Here is a 15,349-nt window from a genome sequence, read left to right on the forward strand (position 1 = left end):
GTTTGTTTAACTTTTTTAAACCTGCTAAGGGACATGGTTTTCGATGTGGAATACAGAGCACGTCAGTTGGCAAGACTGGGAACTAACGATCTCTTATCTGCAATACTACTTTTTGACGAGGACTTCTTGGTCGTTCTTGGCGACTTCAATCTTTCGGATATTGCTTGGTTATCGCCAATAGATTCTACCTTTCTGTTGCCCTCTATGTCACAGAACTTTATTGATGGTACACATAAGATGTCCCTATTGCAGGATAATGGGGTGCGTACCACAAGAGACACATCTTTTGATTTGGTAATTCTGTTGGATACACTCGACAGTTTGTGTACAGGATTGACCCTTTTACATCCTGAAGACCCCATTCATCCTACTTTGGAATTGGTCATTGATCGACGAGCGGTGCCTGTTCAGGAATCGAAATTAGCGGATCGTCCGTTGTTTTCATAAGGCAGAATTTGGCAAGGTCTTATTCTGAAAGTCAATGATCTTATTCTGAAAGTCGACTTCAAACTATTTTTATTGTCTGTAAACACAAAATCTTTTCCGACCATATTAAAAGAATCGTTAATAATTTTTCTCCAAAAGAAAGAGGGTAAATCTATAGTCGAAAACTTCGAATTCTCTACTATACCCAAAGCGTTTAAGAGAATCGTACCTTTTCAACTGCAACATGTATGCATCTCAATTATTTCACCATCCCGTCATCGGTTCGTGAGGCGTTGATCACAGCCACTAACTTTCATGAGCTTACTTTCCTAACAATTGATACTTTTAAGAAAAGAATGGAGACCTACGACATCTATAATGATTTTACAATTGCAAATTACCAAAAATTATTCTTTCTCGGCTTCCTAGTCAATCTTTTAAACTGGTTCTCAGAATATTTGTGTCAAAAGGTCATTTTCAGAAGTTCGTTTACTAAATCACCTGAATGATTTCTGGGGTCCCCTTTTGCCGCTTACCTGTGCAGTATTAGTCCAAGCCATAACTGGATAATAGCTGGTAGGCACCCGTGCGGCTAGATTCCAAGCCTCCTATTGAGACTTGTAAAAGTTGTCCCGATGAGACAGTGACACATCTGTTATACAGCTATTCAGTTCTTCAGCAAAACAACTTGTTTTGAAAATGTATTAAAGTTTTTATTTTGTTTTATACCCAGAACCAATTGAAAATGGATACAAAGTTAAGAATGGTTTGGTGTATCAGTGATGCTCTGCGTCGTTTCGATATCCGCCTGAACACAGGACGGTCAGGAAAAAGCTAAATTTGTATGCCGCAAAACTTAATTTACTTACTTTCCCTGTCCGACCATGACCTATCCCACATTTGTATTCACATATGTATGTTGTTTATAAATTAGTTTGGTTCGGTTGGAAGGAATGAATATTAAAGTGGATGTCAGATATTAATAATATTTATTTCGGGCCGATTGCCTCAATGGTATTCAGGTTAAAAATAAAATACAAAGAAAGCTAAATCTAAGAAGTCCGGCTGCAGAGCGCTGCTGTGGCCAAGAATTGCAGCGTACAGGTGACCCAATTTCTCAGCGGATGTTTCGCAATGAGCTGTCCTTGACGGCTTGGCCCGCCGCTGGCCGCTGCGCGTGACGCTGACCGATGGTAGTGGGCACTTTGTGTTTAACTAATACACACATGCAAACATATTTGGTTGCCCTCATAGTGCTGAAACTGACAATACATACTATTTCGATTTCGTGTTCGTTCTCAACTTTGTGAAAATCAAGCTGAATTGGTGCATTTTGTTATATGACGATACTCATCTTAGTATTTATATTTTGTTTGATCACAGTAACGCCTATGAAAAGAATATTCTACAATGCGTGTGCTACGCAAATAGACCAGTGGATCTAGCATTTGATGGTCAATTAAATTATCAAGTAAAGCCTTTAGCTAGCGTTTTAAGAACCACATAAGATCCAGAAAAAAAAATTCTGCTAATGGAACATATTTTAGTACTTAGTAAAGTAAAGTCAGCTTGCATCAAGGCGAAGATGGCTGAGCATCAGGATCGAGATAGCTTGCTATTTAGCCCTCCTGGCTATAAATGCGATAATAGATGTCACAAACAGTATAGAGTTAAGTTTTGAATGGACAGCTGGACCCGTGAATGAATAAATAAAAGTTTTTGAAAAGTAAAACCCGTGTTTGTTATTGGGTTCAATGAGGAAACAAATTTGGTCATCGGATTAATATATCTCACTAGAAGTGAAAAAGAATACCACACAAGTTGAATGCTTTTATAATTGGAAGGTCGTAGACATTTTGAAGAAAATAAAATTGTAAAGAGGTGTAATTAAGAATTGTCGTGCCCGGAATATGAAAAGGTTAATTCCGACAACTTGATCTTAGTTGCTAACTAATCGATTTAGAAAAGAAAACGATGCGGGACGTGTTAGGTGTCACCTCGTTGAGGGTTTATTATCTCTTGAAATTGCAAGAATAGAATCTATAAAGCCTATCTAAGCATAAAAGTATGCTGCTATTCTCATCGCTTGGACGCAGTATGTCTCCAGGAGTGCAGGATACTACGGGATGAACTTCACGCCCTCTTGCTTAATATAAAGGAGAGTTTAAAGAGAACTTGTCCAGTTAATCGACTTGTATTTTTCGATGTAGTCATAATGCTGGCTGCAATTACTAGCGAAATCCCATCCAATCACTTTATTCTGCGACATTGGCAATCCTCTGACTGGGTACTTGTTATTAACATAGTTGTAGTTAGCATAAAATGTACGAAACACCAACAAAGCAGATTTGCATACTAGGAGTTCCGAACACTGAACAGTAATTGTAAAGAAGAAGAAATATGTATTACTTCCGTTCTGATCTTGAAAACAAAATGTACATACTCTACATATTGAGCCCACCAACAAAATATATGCATATAATGTTCTACATAACCCATGTAGCCCAGACCTGCTCTTAACACAACAAGTAAGATGTTCTAGTCGGGAGCTACCGACTAGGGGATATCCTGAACCCTCTAATTCAAACACCAAATGCAGCTCGCGCTACGCGCTCGTTTGTTTCAGCAGTAATAAAGATAAATTAAAAAAAAAAAGTTCCCTTGGCAGGGTTTGAACTCGCAGCTGACGGCATTTCTTGCTGCCACCTCAACCCAACAGCTACACCAGCAAAAAAAAAAATGGTTTCCTCGGCAAGGTTTGAACTCGTAACTGATAGCCCCGCTTTCCGCCGCTATTATTCAATAGCCACAGCAATAATTAAGTCTTAATGAGAAAAACAAATTAAAATAGCAGTACAGAAAACAATACAATCGCAATTGCAATGCTGTTGATAGAACTTAAAGCAGACGCGCGTGAATGTGTGTGTGTGTATATGTATACAGAAACTCTTGGAATTTGCGCTTGCTGTTGCACGTGTTTGCAGGCCAAAACACATTTTCTTTCGTGTTTCTTAACCGATCTTGATGAAATTTTCCGTAGAAGATCTTATTATACCATAAAATATTCGTGTATTTTTAAAATGACAATTGCATTTAAGTTGTGGCTTAATTAGTTAGGCAATACAAGTGGGTTTAGTAACATGATTTATAGCTTTTAGGTGGTAGCAGGGAGGTGGCGATACTTGCTATATATATACTATTCTAGAAGCTACATGTCAAGTTTGGTGACTCTAGCTCTTATTATTTAGGAAAATTGCTCAAAAAACAGAATTTCGATATCGATATTTATCGATTACTTGGAAACGGGGCAAGTAATCGGAAACAAACTCGATCTGCGCAGGGACTAGGACGACCTACAGCTAGCTCTTATAGGTTCTGAGATCCTTGCGTTCATACATACGGACAGACGGACGGACGGACGGACGGACAGACAGACGGACATGGCTAGATCGACTCGGCTGTTGATGCTGATCAAGAATATATATTCTTTATGGGGTCGGAGATGCTTCCTTCTGCCTGTTACATACATTTGCACAAATACATTATACCCTTTTTACCCATTTTCAATGGGTTCAGGGTATAAAAATACGAGGAGCTGTGAAGCATTCTTAACATTTTACTTTGTCGAAGATAATCTTCAACGAACGCAACAAATTTCAGCTTGCTAACTGCCAAGTATGGGAGTCGGTTGCAACGTGGTATGCGGGCGCAATTAGCTATGAGCTGCAAATCTGGTACCCACTTAAATGCAATAGCGGTGGACAAATTCGTAGTGGGTGATATGTGTAAGGATTATGAGACGCTCTCATTAGAGCAAGAGTTGCGAAAATCACCTCTCATGGAGGTTTGACACTAAGACTAAGTCCACGGCAACGAAGTTGCCGAAGGAGTCATTATTTTCCAAAAAGGGTACAACATACAGCGCGGATCCTAATAGCAACAAGAAGAAGCCTAAAAAGCATTGTGGATGGTGTAACCAAAGACAAGGTAAACACTAAGATGAGTAACGCCATACAACAAAATGCTACTATGCAGCTTGATTTTTTGAAATTTGAGAACGAAAACGAAATCAGTATCATTGCGTTCTCACAGCCGAAAGAGCGAAAAGCTAAAAATAAAATTTACTCGGAGCTTCGGCTCTCTGAGAGCCGTGCAAGCATTTATGCTTGTATGTGTGTTAGTATACATACATAACAGCTTATTTGAATGTGTTGTTATTCACAGCTCTGGCTTTAGCTGGCAAAGAAATAAATTTTGTTAGTTTTCTAGCGCTGATCATGCACCTATCCCAAATTTGTATTCACATACAATCACGCAGATCATAAATATTGAAAAAGTTGCTAGGAACATACCAGCGGCAAAATATCTTTAAAAAAGCTAGATCTTTGCCACTAACATGGAAAAATAAAGTTCAGTAAAAGCTAAGGGATCTGATTAAACAAGGCATGTTGGAAACAATAGGCAATTCAGAGTGAGCACACCACTAATACCTATAATTAAACCCAACGGCGACAGTCAGGTTTTTGGTGACTACAAAGTGACAATCAATAAATTTCTAGTTCATTTGAAAAATCATACATATACCTTGAATAGACGAGATTTGTATGTCTCTAGTATGAGGCGAGCTATTTGCGAAGCTTGATTTGTCTGAATCAATTAATGTCTTACGAATCATAAGTAATGTGTTCATGGAGCACACACATAGGTGTCTTGAAAGTAAAAATATTAGCTCTGCCATAAAGACGGTAGCAGCCATCTTTTGTTTGTTTATAAAGATGAGACGACGGCAACAGGGCCGAACACAAAATCACATTTAGGGAATCATTAATCGTTTGAGGAAATTAGAATCTGTGGGGTTGAAACTTAATGAAGAGAAGTATCAATTCAATATAGACGCAAATGGTCTTAAAAAGAATAGTGAAAGGACTTCTTACATCATGCGAACACCTGCTTCGAAAACCGTTTCATAAGTTAGGGCATTTACTTACATTATCAACCCATTTTCTAAAGAAATTCATCCCCTATATTAACTTTTTAGAAACGACAAAGAATTTAAGTGGCCAGAGATTGCATAAACGCTTACGAAATATTTAAGAAAGACATTTCGTCTGACATCTCATAAATGGGACAATATGCTCAGACCCGTAGCCTTTATTTCAAGGACACTGCAAGCAAGCAAAGGAAATATAGCACATACGATAAAGAGGCATTATCTATCGTATTTTCGGTAACCAAACTTAAACAGTTCCCCTTGGATCAAAGGTTTACATTCAGAATAGATCAGAAGCCACTTTTCACGATTTTCGGAGAAAACAATGCCGTCCAGACTCTTTCACGCAGTAGAAAGCGGACACCTTTAATAATAAAAAGAGGACGACTTTAAGTTATTAAAGATCAAGGAATCAAAATTATCTGTTGTGGTTGCTTGTTACGGGAATACTGAACTGTCATTCCAAAAAGCATGCAGCAGCTTGATATTCTCTGTTATTTACATATGTCCCATCTAGATGTAGTGACAACAAAAACACTGGAAAGATCATATGTTTGGTGACCTGGATTAGAGACATAGAGCAGTTAGTTGGAGCGTGTCCTTTGATATCATATCACGAATCCATATAGCCTTTGTTTCCGGCAAACGATAACTTGCCCCGTTTCGAAATACTGTTTTTTGAGCAAATATCGTAAATTTTAAAAGCTATAGACACTAAATGTTACTAGAAGATTCTTTTTCTCATGTATCTTTCATTTTAAAGCTATTGCCACCTCACCTCAATTTAAGTCACAATTTTAATGCCTTTGAGAATACACAAATATTCTATAGCACAATAGGATCTACTGTTGAAAATTTCATTAAGATAGGTTTAGAAACCCAAAAGTTATTAAAGAAAGTTAGTTCCCTATCGTGGGAACTATTTTCTAAAGCAAACGTTCTCGAAACGCGAGCTGTATTTGGTGTTGGTAGAAGAGGGTTCATGGTGTCCCCTAGTCGGGAACTCCCAACTAGTGCCTTTTACTTGTGTTGCTTCCATCCGTAGATCCGGAGCCAGCACACCAGGTCAAGGAAAGGTCTTAAGCTCTTAGTGGTTTAGTAAGTTTGCCACTGACCGTGATCGCGTAACTTCTGTTAAGCGTCTAATAGATGATCCCTGTTCTCGGGCTTCAGGGCATGGTGGTCAAGGACACCTAAGCGAATTCATCGCTGCTAAGTTGTGTCTTGGAATGTCTAGCAGCTGATCCTCCTGGGTCATCAGACTCCTAGTCTGAACGTGGTCATAGCGTCGCCATACTTGTTGCCGACGTGTCGGTGACGCGATGGTAATGGATCACTGTTAAGAACTTGTACCCAATAAAAGCTTCGGTGCTCCTACTTGCGTCCCCCTACCTTTGTGGTTTCTCGCAATGGCAGGGCTGCCTAAGCTGGTGCTGGTGTTGCCCTTAGTAGGTCCTCTCGACCCATTTCTAGTATGCCTGTGTCTCCGCGACCATCAGTTATCCAAGCTTATCCAAGCTCCTCGTATGCCTCCCTTTCTTCTAAGGGGTATACTGTATTTCATAAAATCCATTTCTTTGATGAAGGCGGTAACAAATAATTGATTTGATTGAAGATTGCAGGCCCGTCTTCTTGCCGGATAACTTCTGTAAAACGAACCACCTATAGCTTCCAGCTAAAGGAGAACTGTACATAGAGGGCTATTGCCAAGAGTTTACATGCTTAAACCCACATTTCCAATATCAAGGCGGATCTTGTGGCTCCTGGACATTATCGAGCGTCTTTTACCTTCCTGGTCAGTGGTCTCGCCAAGAAGTTTAGTTCTCTGCTACCGCGGCTTACCGACGCTGCTCTGTGAATGTGGTAACTCTGCTCGATGCCGTCAACCGCAAAACAAGTCTGATTTATAGAAAACCGCAGGTCGAACATCTCCTTTATGATAGTGAAATTGTGCCACCAACATTGGTAATTGGTAAACCAAAATGATAAATAAAATCATTCAGAAAAACTGGCCACGAACTAAAAAGTCTGTACCATTTATTACTATTGTATGCGACGGGTCCAATCTGGAAGCGATGACAATACATGGCTACCTTGACAGGATCACAGGCGCCTCTACCATCAAATCCACCAACTCAGCAAATGGTAGGTGCAAAAACAATATTTTTTAAGGAGCATTGTGATGCGGGGTTACAATAATTTAAGTAGCATATGAGATTTAACATAGCAATAACATTTAAGCCACTTGAAGTGAGCAAAAACATATTTTATAATATTAGTAGTAGGAGCGGAGGAGTAATTAGGGTTAAGTAAGAAGTTCTCATCAACGGGATAGATGGCTCAAGGGACGGCGAAGCAGCGCATCAGATTCCCTTTGGAACTAACTATCCAAAGTAGGAGACGTGTCAAGAGAATAGTAGGCAGAGGGCAACGCCAAGGCGCGGTCACTAGCGACGTAAGGGCGAGATATTTAAAGGCCAGCAGTGCCACTAGAACAATATCTCTCGGTAAGCAAGAGCCTGTAGGTCTAATTTTCCTCAGTCAAGTTCTCTCGAAATGCCTGTCCCGGCGATAACCTCCTACTAACTCTAAAGCGCATCGCACACGGAGATTAACGCGTCGATACGCTTAAGGGAGTGTTTCCAAGCGCATCGCATACGGAGTTTAACACGTCGATACGCTTAAGGGAGTGTTTCCAGTAGTCTGTGAATCCGTGGATTTGTTTTCACAGAGTGTATGGTATGGGATATTTCCAGTAATTCCGCTAAAACTCATTAACAACGATGAATTGCTGCGTCTCGACAAATTACAAACAAATTTGTTGAATTGTTGACAAATTACCCTGAATTAAATCACTACTTTACAAATTGAATGCGGCAGCAGGCTGACAAAATAGCAAAGGCAGAAAACTATTCATAAAAGTTGTGTTTTGAGACAGCGCACGAATTACATGTTTTAAATATAAGTTTAGATGTTTTTTCGGGCTAAAGAAAATGGTTTAGCATATAACATTGAATAAATATATTTCATATGCTATTTTCTTTTCATATTTCAACTATGTTAAATTTTCAAAATTCATTATTGTCAAGTGATGAATGTTTTTAATATATTTATATGTGGCTAAAAATGGTTCTTTCCCAATTTCCAAGTTGTATCAAGCTGTTTCCTTTAAGTACAATATTTCTCTTGTTACAGTTTTGATAGTTTTTCATTCCTTACTTTTTTTCAACTATTTTCACTTCTTCAATTGATTCATTACTTTTTATGCTGTTAAGTGTAAAGTTACAGTTATTAGCAGTAGTGTATCTTTCTAGTTCCTTTCCTTTCTACAATCAATAAGTTTTGCTGGTCTATCAGAATTTATTTATTTCATCTGTAACATCTGTGATTAGGTCATTTTTGGGAATTTTATTTGTAATTATTATACCAATATTTTTGTAATTTTATACACTTATTCGTATTAGTTGTAGTTTATAAAAATCTTTATTAAACTTATTTAATTCTTCTTCTGACAAAATATCTGCTAAAAATGAGGCTATATTTTCCTGAGCATAATTTATTTTGTATTGGATTTTTTTATACCCTGAACACAGTAAAAACGGGTAAAAGGGATATGATGTGAAATGTATGCAACAGGCAGAAAAAAGCATCTCCGATCCAATAAAGTATATGTATATTTGATCAACATCGATAACCAAGTCGGTCTAGCCATGTCCATCTGTCTGCCCGTCCATCTGTCCGTATGTGTAAACGTAAGGAGCTCGGAACATATAAGAGCCATTTTCAAGTAATCGATAAAAATTGATGTCAAAATCCTGCTCTTTGAAAAAATCACGTAAGTTATAAGAGCTAGCGTCATCAAACTGGGCATGAAGCCTCTAGAATAGTATATATATATATCAAGTGTCTTTCATTTTATAGTTATCGACACCTCCGCACTACCACCACATACCTTTAAATCAAGTAAATATACCAATTTGCCAATATTGCCAACGGAATTGGCGCCACAATTAGATTTCAATTGACTTTTTGAATAAATGTTCTATAACTGTTAAAAATTTGATCAAGATCGGTTAAGAATCACAAAAGTTATTAAAGAAAATGTGTTTTGGCCACGTGTTTGCGGCAGCTGGAGCAAATTTCGAGATCCGTATACATGTACACACACATTCATAAGCGTTTTTATTGAATTCTAATTCAACAGCATTGCAATTACGATTGTATTGTTTTCTGTGCTGCCATTGTATTCCGTTTATTTTCTTTGCATTTAGACTCAATTGTTTGGGGTGTTGTTGAGTAGAGGCGGTTGCAAGTTGTGCGGTCTGTTACGAGTTCGAATCCTATTGACTGCTAAGCAGACGAGCTCGTAGCGCGAGCTACAATTTTTTCTTCTTGTTAATTTCTGCATCTGGTCATTACATAGCAATTTTATATTATATAGTTCTATTTTTATGCTTATCGTCTATTTTTTGGAGAGTAACATTAATCATTAGTATTTCATGCATAATTGTATCTGATAAAAGGTGGGCTGTTTCGTCAAAATGGGAATTTATGACAATTTGTTGGCTCATATGTATATAATATAATATAACATTAGTATCACATATTATTGTGATTATTCTGATCAACTCTATCAAAGTGCTGTTAGATGTCCATTCTGTCTTCATCGTTCTTAAGTCCAAAAAGGCATTCATAAGCTGTCCCTGCAATACTTATGAGTCTTCGTTTAATTTTACAATAAGGCGTTATAGTATTAATTTTTCTCTTATTAAATATTAATTAAACTTATTTCAGCTAAATCGTTTGTCATTCATTTTAGTGCTTCGTTTGTCTATTTCCACTTTAATAATAATTATTCAATGTTAATATTACTATGTAAATGATGATTGTCATCTCATTAAAAATTAAATCGGTTGTATACTCCTGACACTACTTGTCCTGACAATCTATAACTGTTTAAAGAATATTTTCTTCTTGTTTTAGTAGTCTTTTAATATTATATGGACGAACATTTTCTATCTGAAGAACGGTTCATATTTGTGTCCTTTTCTTTGTTCGTTTAAATCTTCTCTTTTATCGATTCTATCGTTGTTAGTTTTGTTCTGACGTTTATTAATAATCGTTTTCAGTCCTTTTTATACCCTGAACCCATTAAAAATGGGTAAAAAGGGTATTATGTATTTGTGCAAATGTATGTAACAGGCAGAAGGAAGCATCTCCGACCCCATAAAGTATATATATTCTTGATCAGCATCAATAGCCGAGTCGATCTAGCCATGGCCGTCTGTCTGAATAGTATAAATATATCAATATCTATAATTTTATACCTATCGCCACATCACTGCTACAAACGAAAAGCTATAAATCAAGTTAATAACCCAACTTGTATTTCCCACCAATTTAAGTTAAAATTTAAATGCAGTTTACTTTTTCAGAATACACAAATATTCCATTGCACATTAAGACGTACTGTAGAAAATTTCATTAAGATCGGTTAAGTAAAAATCAAAAGTTATGTGTATTGGCCTCACACGTGCTAGCAGCGGCTAGTGCAAATTGCAAGCATTTATGTATACATGTACACACACACACAAATACATGCGCGTCTTCTTTGAATTCTATCAACAGCATGCAATTGCGATTGTATTGTTTTCTGTACTGCTATTTTCATTGGTTCTTTTCTCAATAAAACTCAATTATTGGTGTGGCTCTTGATTAGAGGCGGCGGCAATTGGTGCGGTTAGTTGCGAGTTCGAACCCTACCGATGAAAATATTTTTTATACCCTATACCCATTGAAAATGGGTAAAAAGGGTATAATGCATTTGTGCAAATGTATGAAGCAGAAGGATGCTTCTCCGACCCCATAAAGTATATATATTGAAATCCTGTTTTTTGCGCAATTTTGGTAAATTCAGCTAAATAAGAGCTAGAGTCGCCAAACTTGACATGTGGCTTCTAGAATAGTATATATAAATTAAATATAAGTTAATTATTTGTTTTATTTTATTATTTTTTATTGAATAATTGATTCCTTAAGACATAACCGCTCGGGTTATGAATGAGTTATTAACCTTGGACGTGGTGTCTACTCCCCTCTCAAATTAAGGCCGCCCTCGGCCGACCCAATTTCAGCGATCGCCTCGTTCATTCTTTGGGCAACAGCCTTCTTCCTGATGATCCGCCGATAGGTGAGGCCGATGGTCAAGCTGATATTGCCAATTTCGTCTTTGACTTCTTGTATTGTCTCCAAATTGCGTTGATTTAATCGATGAAGGTAGGGGAGACTGAGGATGTCCTGATGACCTGTGACGTTTAACAGAGGGGACGCTGCGATGCCTGGGAACCGGTTCTGGACGTGGTTGCGGTTGCTGTACCTTGTTCCGTTTATGGTGACCCAATTATTGAAAGTGATTAATAGTGTGCCGCGCACCCAGGCCTGGGTGCCGTTATCTACGCACAGCGACGCCACTCCATCGTTGATGATGATTATTCCGTCGTCAACCCATGTGGCTACGTCTAGGTTGCTTGGCTGCTTTTCGCAATGGGCTACGCCGCCAGTATGAAGTTCCTTGGCGCATGAGCTGACTGTGAACGTTGACAAAATGTCGTTTTTGCGGTGACTGTGCAATTCTTCAGCGCGTAGATTTGATCCTGGCATTCGGCAATGATGTTGTTCTCCATTCGCAGCACATGGATTTCGTGAGCAACTGGGTAGATTGTAATTGTATCGCAGGTGTATTTAACATTGGACATCAGATTATAAAATATATTATGTTTGTGGATTGTAAAACCTTAACGGACGAAACGGACATTAGGTCGACAATGGAAATTTCTGTGGGCTCTTCAAACCGATCGAATTTTAAGTCTGCGTGGTCTAAGATGATTGGACTAACAACGTTAATTTTAGCTAAGGTTATGGCGAGCATTAAGTTGTGCAACTTCATTGACAACATTCTGTTTCTGGCCGAAAGTGTTTCGTATAAATGATCGGAATCAATTTGCCTATCTTTTGCAGCCTTCAAAATTTGGTTAACTGTTTATCTGCACCTGCCTATTGTTTGAATTGATTAATTGAGCTTCATTAACTCTTATTCTCCTCTAGGTCCTTGGCGTCGGGAGTGGCTGCAACCACTTTTAAAATTGAACCCACGAAAATCTAGACTCCTAGAGATTCTTTGGTGTGTGCCCAGGGCCTCCAACATATCCCTGAGATGTTCTGCATCCACATTCAGAAGATTTTTCATATGTGACTGTGGAAACAGGTCACACAGCCTTGCCGTCTCGTCGACCATGCGCTCATATTCAGAAATGTTTGCTAAAAGTCGGACGAAAGCGAGCTCATCCCATACAAAGAGCCTGGTGAGTAGTCGGTGACACGTGCCGAAGTCGTGAGTATAAGCAATACCAGAAACCTAAACCTGTGGAGTAAAAATAACTCTTTTTTTGAAGAAGAGGAAGACGAAAGAAAAGAAAAGATATTGAACAACCCATCACCGAACTTATCTAGAGTGGGGTGCCGAGTAAACTTAGATCTTTAGCAACTTAATACAAAAGAAAAAAATGCCAAATGGCACAATAAAAATAAAAAGGGGAAGCACTACTTAAGGTTGCCCTTGTGGACCACCCTCCCCCTAATGAGAACTGTGGTTCACAGGTCAGCTTCCACTGCTCTTTCTTCACACAAAGGTGTGAGTTTGTTTCCAAGCTTGCGATTGGATTTTACCAATACTTTCTCGCCAACCTCAAAGACCCTGTTTCGCCGGAAGTCATTCTCTCTAGCTCTGAGTGTGCCTTGTGCCCTCTTAAGCTTATTTTGTATCTGCGTCTGTGATTCGCCTGGGAGCGAATGGACGACGTCAACCGGCTGTTTATCAGTGACCGTATGGATTGTCTTGTTGTACTCCACTGTAGACAACAAGATTAGCTCTACAGTGACGCTAATGTTTTTGTCGATTTTTAAACATCTATCGAATTCCACCAGGGTACTATGGAAACGCTCGACCTGCCTGTTGGAAACGCTATGCAAGGGAGCAGCGAGCTTATAGTCTGGGAGTTCTAAGCTGGCTCATTATCACAGTAGATTGTTTTGACTCCCGGGAAGAAATTCACGAGCTGTAATAAGGGTACTTTCAAGTCCTCTATCGTTCTAGAAGGGATTGGTTGAACTATGGCAAATTTCGAAAACTTATCAATGCAAGTCAGAAAAAATTGTTTGTCGGTTGAGAAGATGTCCACATGTAACATTTCCCCTGCATGTGACGGAATCGGTGTCTCACCAATTTCTTGTTTCTTAGGGTGTCTGTCGTATTTAGCCCTAGCGCAGGTCTTGCAGTTTTGTACAATTTCGTTGGCTATTTTGGCCATTTTTGGGAAATAGTACTCTGAGAGGACCTGTTTTACATTCTCTTGAGCTGCTCTGTGGGCTCTGTTGTGTTCTGTGATGAGAATTTCTCTTCTCTCACTAATACTGAAAATGTCCACAACACGATTTTTACAATGCCAGAACTTGGTAGTTGGCAAATTCCGAACCAAATCGTCCTGCACCAGCGCCAAAGTGTGTAAATCGCAGTGTAGCGCATTTACCACATTAGGTTTGACTACTTCCACTAATTTGTCGAGAAGTGATTCTCTGCAGGTAAAACATAGGAAGTGTCGCCTCTTGTTTTCAAACAGGATAAAGCTACGCTTTAGTCGGAAACGTGCCTCTTCAAGAATTATCTGGTTCTGGAAACAGTTCAAGGGCTTATCTGTGGACTCAATGGTGTAAGTCAAGGAGAGTTCACTATGAGTTGTTGCGATGCATGAGTCAGCATCTTGCTGGCTTAAAGCGTTGAGCTGTTGCCTGGACGAGGCATCGGCAACTAGATTCTCTTTTCCTGGTTTGTAGAAAATGCGAGCGGTAGACTCGTCAATGCGTGCTTTCCACCGCTTGATTTTAGCGTTTGGGTTGGAATTAGACACGGCGAAGGCCAGTGGCTGGTGGTCTGTGAATATGTTGATGTCTTTTACACCGTATAAGTAGTGACGCAACTTGCCAAGGGCCCAAACGATGGCTAGAAGCTCTCTTTCGTTCGTGGCGTAGTTAACTTCTGGGCTTTTTAATGTCTAAGAGATCATTGTGATGGGTCACCCTTCTTGGGAAAGTACTGCTCCAATACCATATCCCGAAGCGTCGGTCGTTAGATCAAACGGCTTCTTAAAGTCAGGATATCGATATTCCGCAGTTTCTGAAAGGTACTGCGCTGGTCAACAGAAAATTCGACTGGAATTTTCCGTGATCTATGTTTGCTGACTGACTCATTTTCATCCTTTAGGATGTCGGAGATGGGTTTCGCTATCGATGCAAAATCTTTAATAAAGCATCTATAATCACTTGCGAGTCCCAAGAACGATCTGACCTCTAAAACTGTCTTGGCCTCTGGTAAGTCCTGAATGGCCTTAATCTTGTCCGGGTCCGTTGTAGCACCATTACTAGTGACAACAAATCAAAGGAAATGTACACTCATCTTAAAAAAAGCGAGATTTTTCGTCAGATACCCTCATATTTGCTTCATACAAGCTCTTCAACACCCAGTCGACATGTCTGACATGGGATTCTTCATCTTTCGAGAAGACGATTACGTCATCGACATAGAAGTAACATGACTTGCCGATCTGTTCTCGCAGTATGTCATCAATCGCCCTTTGGAAAATGCTGGCGGCGTTTTTCAGGCCGAAGGGAAGTCGAGTTGGCTGGAGCTTAGGCAAAGCTCTGCCCCGACTTGTGTTAACAGGTCGAGGCCTTTAATCCCATCAAATGTTGAAAGTTCTGAGAGAAGGAAAAGAGTAGCATTTTTTCCAAACATTGATACATAGCATTTTTCTGAAATCTTGGTAGTGTCATGAATGGAGTGGGTGGAAAATGGATTATCGACTGGGCGGATTCCTTTCA

This window comes from Drosophila montana, unplaced genomic scaffold (assembly GCF_035044405.1).
Source record: "Drosophila montana isolate Dmon_TW-CO22-7 unplaced genomic scaffold, ASM3504440v1 contig_3828_1, whole genome shotgun sequence".
Taxonomy (NCBI): Eukaryota; Metazoa; Arthropoda; class Insecta; order Diptera; family Drosophilidae; genus Drosophila; species Drosophila montana.